Genomic DNA, 13,588 nt, shown 5'->3' with positions numbered 1-13,588 from the left:
GACAGTATGGTCGGCCTAAAGAGGAGGGACAGACCTCTAGTTATAGAGGTTGTCCACTCCTCATTCAACGTAGAACACAAGCTCTGAAATTCGCAAGCTAAAAGGAGACAAGAAGGTTAAAGAAACCGAGATAAAAGGCCTACAAGAACAGTGAGACAAGGAGACCAAACAGCGAAGGAGAAAGACTGTCTCTAGGGTTCACACAGTCACACGTGCAAGGGAATGAAGATCTGACTGCGGTCATAACAGCAAGGAAATCACAGTGACAAAATATTATGTTCTGGGCTTATAAACAAGGCCTATAAGGCCTCCCCGTCCAGCGAAGAAGAAAGGAAAAGACAACAAATATAAGAGAACTGTTCTAGGCTTTTCTGTCCACATGTGCGAAGATTTCAGAAGTGAATTGTTGCAGGCTCGAGTCTTGACAACAGATAAAGGCAACATATTGAGAGACCTCATCTGGATGTACAACAAGGTCTCTAACAAAATCGAAGAAAGTCCTCATAACAGCAAAGTAGAGAAGTCATAATATTCTAGGGTTTCCTAACTTAGACAAGCAGCAGAAAAGGACGAAGTACTGAGCAGAAGTGTCGGAAGACAGAGATCCATGTGTCGGAAGTGACAGTGCAAAAAGAGGAAGGATTTGACTTATGCTTGGAGGATAACCTAGTCAAGGGTCTAGGGTTTGGCAGTTGTTCAATAAGAAGCTTCAATAAGAGAAATCCTACAAAGGGTTTCCCTCTCAAGAGTGGAGAGGGTTTGTCCCTGGAAGAGAGCCAAACTTTGTGTTCTTGATATTTTGTTTTGGTAGCAGTTTGATGAAGCACACACATATGCACTAATAAGAAGAAAAATAAGTATAAGCTAACTAGAAAAAAAGTAAAAAGACTTCACAAATTGTTATCAAGAACCGGAGAATCATCACAACACTACTTTGCCCTAGATTCTCTAACACCAACTACCTCCATGATGCTAAGTAGGAGTCATCAAAGCCATCCTGCTAATGAAGAAAGCCTTCACATTGGTATTGGGATTGGCCATGCTAAAAAGGGTCTTAGAGGTGCAAACTCATATCTGTAAGGTAGAGGAAGCCCAGCTGAAATAAGGACCAATGATAAGGATTATTTTGACTACCACAAGGGCTGAGCAAGAAAGTCAATATGATAGATGAGTGTGGCGATAGTCCACTTGGGTAAAGATGACAACAATGAAGTAGTAAAAACATAGTCATCATCAAAATCACTATCTAGCACGGAAAACTCTAAGTATGTAATGTGCCCAAAATTCACATTTAAAAAAAATTATATATATTACTATACCCTTATATTTGAATAATTATCATGAAAGACTGCAATCATCTATATCATCCTTGCTTAATTATTTAAATGTATAGCGTTTTTTAATATTACAATTTCATATTGTTGCCTCGTGATCATTTTCATTTTTCTCCTAGGCAAGCAAGAATTAATCGACATCATCTCTCAGTAAACTCTTTGTTTGCGGCAAAACATATGATTATTAATGGTTGAGCGTAATAAGGTGGCTAACCCACCCTACCACCATGCCACACATGGGTATAATAATGTTTGGCCCGTGTTCAATGCCTCGCTGAGGGGAACTATCACCTAGATAATGGACAATTTATACCTTTAGTCCTTTTGGAGAAAAATGTTCATAGATATCGAAAACTCGTGACCATGCTTATAACAAACATTTTACCATCGCTCTATTAATCAACCTTTGTATTGGTATTGATATTCCTCCACAATATAGCATGGTACCATATGGCTATTGGAAACGTGACACAATGGTCATTGGCTCGCCCACATGATATGTCAACTAAGAATGACTGGGATCTTTCGAGGAGATCCGACGGCGTAAGATTCCTTGCAAGCGGTTAGGGTTACTACCCCCACTGCCTGGTCTCCTCAATCATTTGCATTGTTTGAGTTTGGTGGCCAGGTGCTCTGCAAGTTCCATGAAGGTTTTTCTTGCTCCTGGTTTTTCTTTTACCAATACTCTTCGACTCCTTACTCTGCTCCTACCCCAAAATCTTGTAATTGTTTCTCTTTGTCACATACTTTATTTTGTTATAAATTGAGGTGGTTTTCTTACAGTGGCTTATCCAATCAGCAAACAATATGAACACAAAGAACCTTTACAAGTAATGACCACTCCTTAACTTTACACAAGGTTGACAAAATATTGATTCCTTTCTTAAAATTATTCAAGGTTTGAGAGATTAACTAATTGGCTAAGTTTTTGTGCAGGTCCAAGAAGATTCGACAGGACTTCGCCCTTTTCCCCATCAAACCAAGGTTTATGCATCTCTGATAATGGGATTATTCTTGCTTGTTGCTAAATTTTTATCCTAAGATGATGTTCCAGTTCCGACTCTGATACTTAGCTCCATTAAACGTCGCATGGGAATTTTAACCAGGTAATTTTAAAGGGCTTTTAATTCTTTCCTTACTTCCTTCCTTTAAGTTTTCCCTTAAGTTACTTTCAGCGGTTCCTTATCTGGTTTATTGAACTCTTACTTCCATTAGCTCTCCTTTCGCAACTATGAGTGAAGTTATTGTGGAACTTTTGTCCATATTTTCAAATACAGGTCTCAGCAACAAGATTTTGCGGGTAAATTTGTCATTGTTAGGATTTTATGCCTCAACATCTTGGTTTTATTTCATTTAGCATCGTTATAAATTCTTCTCAACTTTTGCCCTGCTGGGATGATGTTGTTCTCGTTTCTTTAAAACCCTAACCCATCCTTATTCGATACTGAGATTTCCTTTGATTTCCTGCAGGTTTCCTCTTGGAGAACTCACAGACTACCCTTCCTTGGGTTGCCCTGAGCCACAGGTAATTGTCAAAGTTCATACTTAGATTATTAATGTACAAGCAGGGTCAATATTTGTTGTCTTCTTGTATCGCAGTACCCACAATATTTATAAAAACCCTCTTCCAACAGGTGTTGGAGGTTTCAATAGACGATGAAATCCTTCTAAGGTAAAATGTAGGGTCTTTTTCTTTCTTGTTTACTTTCAGGGTTTGTAGGGACTATGTATAGCCTACTAACTGAGCCTTTCTCTTTTGCCTGCTCCAAGTTAGCATTAATTCCATCAAGGGTTATTGTGGAATGAGCTTAATACTCAAAAGTATTCCAGGTACCTTATTGTCATTTTAACTTCTTCTGCTGCAGGATATGTTCTGGCTTGCAAGTTTTCACCAGCCTTTAGCAGTTGTAGCCTCAAGTGGCATAAATTTTTACCTTTGGGTGTTTTAATAGATTTTGTTTTAATACTGAGCTTGGCGTCGCTCAGGCCTGTTAATCTATACAACTGTATTTGCATGAGTTTCTAATACTCAGATTAAACCTTTATTTATATATATTCATGCGTACTTATATTTATATAGTTTTCTATTTACCAAGCACATTAGACTACCTGTGCTTCAATTGACTCTTAAATGTTGCTAAAGCAGCCTGGTTGAAGCCACATCACTTTGAAAATTCTTAGATTTAATTTAGCGGTCGTAGCCTCAAGTGGCATAACTTTTTACCTTTGGGTGTTTTAATAGATTTTGTTTTTATACTGAGCTTGGCATCGCTCAAGCCTGTTAATGTATACAACTGTATTTGTATGAGTTTCTAATACTCAGATTAAACCGTTATTTATATACTCATGTGTACTTATATTTATATAGTTTTCTATTTACAAAACACATTAAACTACCTATGCTTCAATTGACTCTTAAATGCTGCTAAAGCAACCTAATTGTAGCCACATAACTTTGAAAATTCTTACATTTAATTAATTTCTTTTTCTGAGTTTTTCCATCTTCTAAATTTTGTGAATGAAGTAGTCTATCACCAAGCAATATAAATTCATGTATCTTATAGTTGCTTGTCGAATTTAGACCTTGTATAATGAATGTAAGTTATTTGGTTGTATCTACTCAGCCTTATATTCAAGGATTATGTTTGTTATCAGATATGTCTTTAGTCATGTATAGCTTCTCAGCTCTCTCTTTAAGCAAGTTACTTAGTCATCGTTTTGTATATGTGATTTATTTTTCTTCTGTCATTGTATAGTTACATAGGGATAAACCCCTATTCCTTCCTATTCGATGAGGTATATTCTCAAGCATTATTCTCAGCCTATCTTTATCAAGTTTACTTATTAACTTCTTCTTAGTAACACTCAACCCAGTCCAACTCAAAATTTCTTGAGTATTGCTGGTGCAAAAAAGGTTAGCTACAGTTTTCTATTCCAAAGGTTTTTGCCACTACTCTTCAAGGTTCTCCGTACTATAAGTGAGAATTGTATTTGTCAACAGGTAGTACAAAGGATATTATTTTGCATAGGCCTCGGACTTTCCTAAACTTATTTATAATATCTACCTCTACAGATATCCAGAGATAGTTCTTTTCCCTGTTTTTAGAGTATTTGAGTAAAGCCACAACTCATGTAAAGAATTCAAATACTTATCAAAAGCCCTTTAATAAAATTCCTACACAAAGGTTTATGCCACTCCTCTTCAAGGTTTTCATACTAAAATTGAGAACTGTAAAAGTCAACGGGTAGTAGAGAGGATATTCTTCTGCATAGGCCAAGAACTTTGCTAAACTTGCTTATAGTATCTACCAGTACAGACATCCAGAGATAGTTGTTTTCCTTGTTTTTAGAATATTTGAGTGAAGCAGCAACTCATGTAAAGAATTCAGATTTATCAAAAGCCCTTTAATAAATTTCCTACTACATGTCTAACTATCTAAGAACAACTCTTAAAAGATTTCAACAAAACAATTTGATCACTTATTTGAGTAGTTAAAAATATAATAGGAACAAGCACATTCCACCCAACCAAATGAACCGTTCTTGCGGCAGTCCCCCCCGAGCCTCAAGCTGCCCTTTTGTCAGAAATCCCAATCAGTATTTGATATTCTTCCTCCTTAGACCGTAGCAGCGTCCTGCTAGTTTAGTGTCTATCTCTTTTTCTTCTATCCAGTACTTCTCACTGGAATTCCTTCCTTCCCTTAGATTGTCTTTCTCTCTCACAATCTCTCCATTTTTCTCCACACCCCTTCACGCATGACCTTTTTCTCCTGTCATGCCAATTTCTGGGGGTTCGGAATCTTGGGAAGATGGAGGTTTAAGTTGTGACAACTGTCACTTCAAAAATTGCCCCTTCTTGGACTCCAACTGATTCGTAACTGATTTCCTAACAGTATGGTAGCCTGGCTACTCACACGCTGGATCCTTTTATATTTTCAAATAAACAATAAGTGAAATAAAACAATATTTCATTCATAACAATATATTAATACTTACATTTGTCATTCAAAATATCCAACTTAGTCGTAACGACGTAAACCCACTTCTATTATCCTGATTTAAATATTTGCAAGCAATATAGGACCATAAACTCTGATAAAGAAATAATTACATCAGGGGCACTAAAGAGTAGAATCTACCATCATTGAACTAAATGTCACTAGAAGGAGAGAGATCACCACTAGCAAAGGGCTCATCAGTATGTTGGGAGAAGGCTAATCACTGGATTACTCATACAAAGAAGGCTCGATAATAAGTTGCATATCCCCACCAAAAGAGGGAAGCTTGGAAGAGGCCTCCAAAATAGAAGAGGAGCCAATTGAACAAATAATCCCATAAGTCCTTGAAGACTATCTAAAAGAAGAGGTCAAAAAGCTATCCATGGGTGCACCAAGATTCGATGAAGATGTCGTAAGATCCACTACAAACTCAAAGACCAAAAAGCAATTTTGTTGAAGAAGAGGCACGTTCCATGGAAACATGTTGATAATTGACACTAAAATCATCACTATAGTGATGAAAGCGATATTTGTCCCTTTTGATGTACCATGCTCTAGAGTCTAGGAGCTTGCTTGATGAAGTCTCTCCATGTACTGATCATAGATCGACTTAACCAATATGCACATCAAATGTTATTTTCATGCAACCTAAAACCGTTAAGGTTGGCACATATAAACTTCTTTCTCCAGATCCCCATTGAGGAAGGCACTTCTAATAGCTATTTGGTAAACACCCCAGCCAAACTTGAAACAAAAGTAGAACCAATCTAACAGTGACCATCTTGGTAGCTGGGGAAAATGTGTCATCATAATCTACTTCTCTCTATTGTGTGGAGCCCTTTGCAACCAGATTTGCTTTATTCTTATCAAATGTCTTATCTGCCTTATACCAAGTCTTATTGTTTATTAATAGTCTCAGCCAAATCTGATTTTTATCAATAAATCACTCTACTGGCATGGCTCTCTTCCCATTCTACTCACCATTTAGACCCAAATCTGATTTTTAATCAATAAATCGTACTCTACTGGCATGGCTCTCTTCGAATTATACTAGCCCTTTAGTTTCAAAATGACACTAAGGCTCAAACCAATCATGAATGTTAGCCATTAAAGCATAATTAAACAATTCTGATTTCTTGCATCCTTTGTTGATTGGTTTTCCACTTGAACTTTCTTCCCTCATTTGAGTAAAGTGCCTCTAACTAGACATCATCCAACATTGTACCTTTTTGGGCATTTCTTACCTTCGTGGTTCTTCAAATCAGCATTGGTTTTTTGCTGTATTGAAGAACACTCGGCAGTAAAATTACTAAAAATCTTGTTGGATTTCACTCCTAGAGGTTTTCCCTACCTCATAATTATCTAACTTATTCACCACAGTGGATTTTTCTTCCATATTGCAACCATATTCACTGAATTCAAACTTGATTTATGCTAGAAAAGACCTTCCATCTGGGTCCGGACATTTCTTTTTCCTTCAAACCTGTATTCTTCTCCACCACCAAAATCAGAGAATCAGAAAATGACTTGTCTGTTACAAAGTCAAGACACCAATTTTTCCAGTTAGTAAAATGTTGTGATGCACCTGAATGAATATACCCAACAATTATGTTCTCACTGGGTTCTTTATTTCTAGCCACAAAAACATGGAACTCATCTTCCTCTTTATTTCCAGTTTGATTTCCAGAATTAGGCCTTTAGTTCTATTTTTTTCATCCCACAACCGCTCCCAGCAAAACTTGCTTTTATGGCCCATCTGAACCTAATAAAATTACTTGATAATTTTCCTGAGTTTTTTAGTATACCCAAATCAGCATGCCTGCTGCCATCTTAAGCTTTAAGGCTCACCTTTGCTCTAGCACTTTGCTACTAGAGCCACCTCTAATCTTCATTCCCATTTCTGCTACCAAACTGGATTTCCCCCCTTGTTCTTCTGCAAAAGTCTGTTGCACAACTACTCAAATGTCAGATCAATATCGTTGAAAGTTATATTCAAGGGCTCAACAAAATTCATCTCATATGATGGCAATAGGCTTGTAAACACCATATCCCCAAATAGAGAATGTTTATTCCTTGGAAACAGATCAATTCTAGCAAACAATCTCTGACATATGCAATGCAGAAAAAAACACGTATACATGCAAATGAGAATGTCTTTCGGATTAATCACATCACAAGGATTTGGTCGATGTTTCGAACCAACTAATGTGGTTCATCTTCAGGACATTAGTTGGTTCGAAACATCGACCAAATCTTAAAGATGTGGTTAATCCGAAAGACATTCTCATTTACAATATGGATCACAAAACTCTGAGATCTAACATGTATACACGCAATTGAACTTTGAGAATGTGTATAAATTCAATGTGTTGTTGTCCTGGACATTGGATGGAGTTACGTTACTAAACACCTATAGGCGAAGGCGTTGGCATTATGATACAGGTGATACAGGTGTTGTACTTGATGGCAACTCACTCAGATGACAGATCACAATTCAGACTCACAGAATGAAGAAAAACAGGTATACACAGGTTCCCCATTGACCAAGCCGCGTGTACACGCGGCTTCGCTAACCAAAAGGCGCGTATAGCCTACACACACGCTTTCACGCAAGGTATTTTGATCCATGGTATTGGTCCAAGGTATCTTGTCCGAAGTGTTGACCCCAGGTATTTGGTCCAAGGTATTGGTTCTAAGTGGTTCTGATCCATGGTATTGAGTAAGGCCTAAGACTATAAAAGGAGGAGAAGATCATTAGGCAAAGGCACTCATGTATTGAATATCTAATGAAGAGCAAGATCTAGAATACAGGTTATTGGGTTATGTTGCACAGCTGGATCTGAATCAAGGATGAACCTTAGCGCTTGAGGAAGGATAAGATCTAATGATGGGTCAAGATCTTAAAGCTTGAAGTGAAGTATCTTTGTGTGTTTTGATATTTTATCTGAATAACTAGCGCATGTTGTAGACTATAAATATGATGATTTGGGTATAACTGAAGTTTGGAATTATTGTAAAGTTTAAATCATCATTTATAGATCTGTACGCAGGTTCACCTTAGAAAAGGCGTGTATACACGTTGGTTCTGCATATCAAAACAGCGTATACATCTTAAAATTGATTTGCAAATCTGTACGCAGGTTCGCCTTGAGAAAAGTGCGTATGCACGCAGGTTCAACACATTGAAGTAGCGTATACCTCATAAAATATGCTTTAGCTACTTCTGGTTGTTGTTACAATGTTCTGGGTTTTGGTTACTGTTTCTGGTTACTATATTCTGGTTTCAACGTTCTGAAAAGTGATTGATTGATTCAATTGTGGTTGGTGCAAAGGAGATTGATTGATTCAATTGTGGTTGGTGCAAAGGAGATTGATTGATGCAGATATATTTGATGTTTGAATGATGTTATTGATGGATCCAGTCTAAAAATTTATGAAACGTGGTCCCTGGAAGAAAAGAGAAGGTTGTAGCCTTCTATAGGCCGGCAAATACATACTAGTAAACATATCAGCTAGTACAAGAGCTAGGGGGTTGTAGCTCCCTTCCAGGAGAAGCTGGAGAACGAGAAAAGGTTGTAGCCTTCTGCAGATAGAAGCCTGCGTACTGGTATAAAACTGCACCAGTAAAAAAATTGTAAAAAGAAGTTTTTTATTCAAAGAAGATAGAGACGATTGCAGCAGGTGGTTTTCACCCACATTGGGTTTCCACCTTATATATTGTGTTCATGTGTGTGTGATTGTCTGTTCTGTTTTACTGCACCTGGTTACTGTTTATATGGTTTTGATGCACTGAGTAAAGATCAACATATGATAAATTAACTGAATCATAAGTTTGCAGGATATATGCTAGTTGCCTTAAATACAGTTGTGTATACAAGCAAGTTCCATTAATTGAAGTAGCGTATATGAATCTGATTATGGAAATGAAATATTATTGACTTGCTAATACATATTAACCTTCAATTTGTTTTCATCAAAACTCTTTAAAAGGATACCATCATTACAAAACTTATCTATTCTTTGTAATAAGTAGGTGCATGGAGTGCGAGGGACCCACTTCCTCAATGTGTAATTGGGTATCCAAACTCTAAAATACCTCTTATTTGCCCTCCCTTGGGAATTAATTAATTTTAGAAATTTTAAATACCCTTATATCTTCCTCGATAATATCAAATAATTTTCCCTTGGTAATACTATAACACAAAGAACCAACTAGATGTCTTTTTCATAGCTTTGACCTTTTAATAACAGCTTTTTATGAACCCCAAACAATGTCCTTACATTTTGAATTTGTTAACCCACTTTTTTGACTTGGGACTTGTAATTTTAAGTTTAACATTATGAGTTCATTTTTAGAGCTTGACGACACTACTTTTTCTTGACTTCTTAAATAACACTTGATAACTTATTTTTCCCTACAGAACCTTGAATACCCTTTCTCTTTTTTCATTCACTTGAACCTTATCTTTTGCTAAAGTCAACTTTAGAAGTATATATCAATGACCATTAATGACCCTTTCAAGGTTAATGATATATTTCAAATGTTGTGAAGGTAATGAGACTTATCATTATTATTACTTTTAATATTCTTTCCTTCAAACTTGATTTAACGAGCCAATGATTTGGTTGTTTTGGATCTTGGTAGGGCATAATTATGTGTGATGTTGAGTGTTGTTTGCGTCACCCCTTATTTTATCAAGGGTCACGATTTTATGATCGTGGCAGTGGGTGGTTAATAGAAATGGCTAATGAATGCCCATGAATTTGATAACAATGATTTGGAACTTCATAAAATATTAACTTCAAAAATGTCCACTTCTTGCATAATTGGAACAAATGGTGGCTCAATTGACAAATATCGCTATCGCACTGGAGAGATGCAAAGAGAGATACCTGCTAGTGTAAACAATTTGTTGTGAGTTTGAAGAGAATCACCCATTTCTTTGGTGGGTTGGGCAACTGAAGGCCAATATGGTAGAAGCATGCAAGGCCATTCCCACCAACCTTGGTAGTCCACCGTAGAGGCCAAAAGGACCTTCGACTCGAGGAAGGTATATACTATAATCCTTCCACCTTCACACCAATATTACTTCAACTATTAGATGTTTCACCCAATAAGTTTGTAGTGATTTTCCTGAAAATGATTTCACAATATAATTGATAGATAGATTCAATGTTAAGAACTCACAAAGATATCCTCTTTCACTTATTCTAACACTATATCAGATTGTAGTGACTGTATCCACAAGCAGCAGCATTAGCACTTGACCAATTGTTACAAATATTGATTTTCTTGCTATGGATATCGGCTACTAGTGTAAAGGAAACTTCACCTGGCAGCTCTACTCGATGATATACTCTGCAAATGAATCTTCACCTTTTGCGATGGCTTTGTGTTTTGTGTTTTCTATAATGGGAAGCAGAATGTTTTTTTTCCTTCACTAGAATTTTTCAAATATAAATGGCCAAAGGGCTAAGTGTTTTTTGGTCAAAGACCTAAGGATCCAAGAGACTCTCATATATTTGGCAAATGTGTAACCACGCGCCAAAACAGGCAGAGTCTACAAAAGATGTGGCCAAAGGCTGAAATTTGAACATGGCTCTAATACCAACGAAATGAACAATAGTTCATTTACTGAGGAATATCCAACATAAAAAAGAAATCCATATAGGACGAGTATTATAGATGTGTGAGTTGGTTTCAAGGTTTTATTGCAAAGCATAACTTGTGATTACTCTTGCCCTTGTAATATGGATACATCATCATTAATATACATGCATTGAATTTCATGGTGCAATTGAACACTTACGTTATACTTTTATCTCGTAATTTGAGCAAGACTTATTTTCTATCTTCCAAGCATCACCTTGAATAAGCAATCAAGAACAACCATTGAATCGAAGTCGAGTGCTTTTAGTGGGGTGAGTTCTAATCAGTCCTTGATTATGCTCTGTTTTTGTATCAATTTGTGTAAGCAAATTGAAAGAATTTACTCTTATACTCATGAAGCAGTAAAATTATGTTTTGGAAGGTTTAGAGATGGATCTCTCTCTTTTTTCATTTTGATGGGGAAAGGATTATTTTTTGTTTGGTTGTCCATCTTCACTCTAGATTTATGAAGCAAACATTCCTTATATCTTTGTTGCATGCCTTTGCCACAAATTTTGCTAATATATTTTTCCCGGTTACTGTTTTAAAAAAACACATTCCCTTTGTCCACCATTAGATTGCATAAGTGATTCCAAAATCTAAACTTTAAGAGGATATGAAATTAACAATTATAATGTTCTCATGATAGATTAGACCTTGTTGAACTTTGAAGGAGACTACACAAGAATTTTAGGATTCTCACAGAAAGCCTATGATCTACCAAAAAAGACAAACTCTCCAATTCTTGGCACTCTAGTCATTCCATGGACCAAGTGGAGGATAACAGCCATGACTCTACGAGGCAACTAAGGAGGTAATGATTTCTCATTCTTTTAAAGGAATTTTTCCTTGATTTTCAAATATTCACAATCACAAAATTGATTCCCTTGAGATTTTGATGACATAGACTATACTTCTACTTCTGATCTCTATGAATCTAGGTGTTATTACCAGGCATTTTGGTTTCTATTTTCAATTGGCACAAGGGTTTGCTTCACATTTCAAATCACATAGATTGATAGCCCAAATAGATGGTTGAATTAGCCAAACCAACTATTTCAATACAAAACTCGCTAGTTTAGCTCTCAAACCACATCTGATTCAGCCACTAGTTTTCAGGGCATATGTTTGGACCTCTTTGGGCTAGTCTAGATAAGGCGACCCTGATAACACAGATTGGGCTAGGCCCAAAATGTTACAATACATACATACACACATGTATGTAATTGTATATACTATATATATATCGATGTTTTAAAGCATGAATTCACTCAAAAATGACCGAGGGTCAACTCGAGCTCAGCCTAAAAATTCAGCCATGACTCAAACCAATATGAATTTGATGACTTAGTTTACTAGAAAATACATAAAATATTTAAATCTTTATGAAAAGATATATTTTAAAGATTCCAAACAATTAGAGACAAAATATGCCATGTTTGCTCACGTATATACCATCTAAGGATGAATAAATAAAAAATGGCACCAAATGCAATACATATCAGAAACAAAATACGTAATCAATGAAACTCTCAATGGCCTCTAGAGTCCAAAAAACATGCTACAGGTCTACTATAACCCAAATAGATGGTTGAATCAGCCAAACCAGCTAGTTCAATACTGAACTGGCTAGTTTAGCTCTCAAACCACATCCGATTCAGCCACTCTACTATAGCCCAAATAGATGGTTGAATCAGCCAAACCAACTAGTTTAGCTCTCAAACCACATCCGATTCAGCCACTAGTTTTCAGGGCATATATTTGGATCTCTTTGGGCTAGTCTAGATAAGGCAATCCTAATAACACAGATTGGGCTAAGCCCAAAATGTTACAATACATACATACACACATACGTATGTATAAATATCAATGTTTTAAAACTTGAATTCAGCCTAAAAACGACTGAGGGTCAACTAGAGCTCGGCCTCAAAATTCAGCCATGACGCAAAGCAATTTGAATTTGAAGACTTAGTTTACTAGAAAATATATAAATATTTAAATCTTCATGAAGAAAATATATTTTAAAGATTCCAAACATTTAGAGACAAAATATGCCATGCTTGTTCACATATATACCATATAAGGATAAATACATCAAAATGGCACCAAGTGAAAAACATATCAAAAACAAAATAGATAATCAATGAAACTCTCAATGGCCTCTAGAGTCCAAAAAACATACTACAAGTCTACTATAAATAACTGATCAACATGATCAATCATCAAACTCATCGCCACCACTACATATAGGACCCTCAACATGAGCTACAAAATCATCCTCTAGCTCAAAGTCTTCAGACTCCTCGAACTCCTCAAGGACATTTGCAACTACAATAGTAGTACTAGCCAAAGCACAAGCTACATGGCTAGTGCTTGCAAGTGCCATGCCTAACACTATGCCTACTCTTACTAGTGGATCTAAATCCAAACCAATCCACCCCAAGTCATCAATATCATAATCAGGATCAAACTCCTCTACCAGGGGAGACTCCTCTACCCATTCTTAGGTCGGATAAATATCATCCCCCATAATGAGATATATGTCAGGTATTTTGTTCAACAATTGGTTGTGCCTTGGTTGGAGGTTGTATCCCAAGCTTGAAGAT

At 36.4% G+C, this 13,588-nt stretch overlaps 1 protein-coding gene across 4 annotated transcripts in view; it reads right to left on the bottom strand.

Moving 5' to 3' along the window:
• LOC149191103 (uncharacterized) overlaps positions 1-13,588 on the bottom strand; it is a 251,372-nt gene that overhangs the window by 138,249 nt on the left and 99,535 nt on the right. Inside the window, exon 2 of one of the 4 annotated variants that reach the window (XM_089412339.1) lies at positions 10,226-10,405. The exons of the other annotated variants lie outside the window; for them this stretch is intronic. The gene's annotated coding sequence lies outside the window, so the exon portion shown is untranslated. The remainder of the gene's footprint in view (positions 1-10,225; positions 10,406-13,588) is intronic. 4 annotated transcript variants of the gene reach the window in all.

Source organism: Pinus tabuliformis, chromosome 3_1 (genome assembly GCF_031772625.1).
Source record: "Pinus tabuliformis cultivar Carrire ecotype Pingquan chromosome 3_1, CPIR1, whole genome shotgun sequence".
Taxonomy (NCBI): Eukaryota; Viridiplantae; Streptophyta; class Pinopsida; order Pinales; family Pinaceae; genus Pinus; species Pinus tabuliformis.
The sequence above is the reverse complement of the archived record's forward strand: the minus strand, read 5'-3'. Positions and strand labels throughout refer to the sequence as shown.